Below are 2,116 nucleotides of genomic sequence, written 5' to 3' on the forward strand. Positions count from 1 at the left end.
GCCCAAAGAAGTTTGCTCTTAGTTCTTAGCAAAGAGGAATTCTCCAGCGAACTGAATCTTCAATAATTGTTTGCTGTCTTCAGCCCTTCATTTATCACCTCCCAACACCCAGCATTTCCCCATAGCAGATGAAACAGGGCCACCAGAGCAAAGGGGAGGGGGCTCCCCCAGAGCGAACTTGAGGTAAAGAGAAGTGTGAATCCCATACTGTAAATCATGCAAGAGGCAGAAGTCACCAGACAACCAGAGGAAGAAGGGAGCCAACGGTAGGCTCCCTTCTAGTCTCACCTGTTTGGTGACAGAGTCGATGAGCCTGACATAGAGGTCCTGCTCTGTAAGGACACCTGTGTGGGAGGGGACAGGCGGTTTGCAAGGATGGCAAAGACCCTCTCCCATCTTAACCCTTTCCCTGCACTGGAGCCTGATCCAGTCAGTCAAGCCACAGACGCCTGGATGGAATTGACAGAAAGGGAGACACCCCTCCACTCCCATCCCAGACCAAGGCTCCCCACAGGACTGCCCTCACTAGCCTTCTACCTCCCAAGCACAGTAGGAGGTAATCACAGCAGCGACCAGACTTTGCTGCTTGAAGGCTGAGTGCTTGCTTGCCCATGAAGCCACTTACCCTTGCTGTAAAGGAGCTGTAACTTGTAATGAGTACCATTGTTGGTCTTCTCATTGCCTTGCTCCTGAAAAGACAGAAACCCTTCATTCTTGAACTTTTAAGTGACACCTCACACACACACACACACACACACACACACACACACACACACACACACAACCCCGTGTCCAGACTCAGACCAATGGTCAAGGAACATTTCCCACCATTGGCCATCTTGGGAATTTTGTCAAGGCCTACAGCCGCTTGACCTTGACCAGCCCTTGTCTCTCTTTTAAAAATCTCGTAAGTGTACCCCTGCTCGGACTCGGACTCCAGCACCAATTCTGTCTTTCAGCAGTCCCCACCCAGTCTTTCTGACCTTGATGAGCTCCTGAGCTACTCTCTGCAAGAAAAAAAAAAAGCTAAACCTGCCTGTCCTTTAGAAAAAGCAATATTAGCTGTGGTTCCGCAAAAAAGCCGGGAGTGACCATTACCAGGGCTCAGGGGCTTGGCAATGAGCTACCCCAGGTTTCCCTTTCTTTGCTCAGCCAATGGGCTCCATCCCTGCTGTTGGGCATATAATGGTTTAGGTAAACAAGCCTTCATTTAGGATCAAACATAGCTCTCAAATTAGGGTTTGAATTCAAGGGAAGCGCTTAGTTGTTGGGGGAGTAAGCGAGCCATGGAAGGCTGCCCTGAGTTCCCACAGAAAACTCAATCCACCCACCTACACCCCTGCCCTCTTTCCCACTGCAGAGAGAAAATAATAATAATTTCAAAAAAAAAAAAAAAACAACCTGGAGACTGACAGCGGCAGCGTTGGGTATACTTTTAAAACTAGGTCTAAAGAACTTTTTCCACGGGGTCAATCGATGGCCTGCCGCTATTGCTATTACTGACCCCAAGGCTAGGGCGCACAGCCGCAAGCGCCTGGTTTGGAGTACGGGCTCATTGAGATGCGGAGGGAAATTCACTGAGTTAGAAGCTGAGGGTGAGATGCCTCAATTTATCAACCCTGATGATGCGAGCGGGAGTGTCACAAGTGACAGATGGAATCCTTAGTGCCGGGTTGGAAGGGGAGGGTTTAAGGGGTCCGCTTACTTTGTCGTTCTCCACAAAGTCCACGAAGGCCGTGCGCTCAATCTCCACCGGCTGTCCCTGCCTATCTTAGAGCGCCAGAACAAAATGAAAGAAGTTGGATTTCCTCAAGTTAGAAGGAGGTTGCTTTTCAAAGTGGGCCTGGGACAGGGCAACTCCACTGCACAGGAAGTGTTGGGAGAGAGAAACAGGACAGGGGAAAAGAGAGAAAGACTGGGTGTTAGGCAGTTACTAACATGCCCAGACAATATTGCAGAAGGGCCAGGAAGTCCACTGCCCGGAACTCAAGACCCGAAACCTTCAGGGCCTTTATCATTTCTGATTAAGAAGCACACTCCCTCAGAGGGGTTGCAATAGACACCTTCCTTCCACTGCCCAGAATCCCGTCAAAATTCACTTTTAGTAGAATTGAAA

The 2,116-nt window shown here is 49.6% G+C and overlaps 1 long non-coding RNA gene across 1 annotated transcript; it reads right to left on the bottom strand.

The window, feature by feature from the left end:
• Positions 1-288: 288 nt before the first annotated feature.
• On the bottom strand, positions 289-1,801 carry LOC114616255. Its single transcript, XR_003710608.1, has 3 exons — positions 1,706-1,801; positions 626-689; positions 289-344 (listed from the first exon to the last, which is right to left on the bottom strand). It is a non-coding gene; the product is annotated as an uncharacterized LOC114616255 (long non-coding RNA).
• Between the last annotated feature and the right edge of the window lie 315 nt (positions 1,802-2,116).

The sequence above is a fragment of the Grammomys surdaster genome, unplaced genomic scaffold, assembly GCF_004785775.1.
Source record: "Grammomys surdaster isolate TR1022 unplaced genomic scaffold, NIH_TR_1.0 312685, whole genome shotgun sequence".
Lineage (NCBI taxonomy): Eukaryota > Metazoa > Chordata > Mammalia > Rodentia > Muridae > Grammomys > Grammomys surdaster.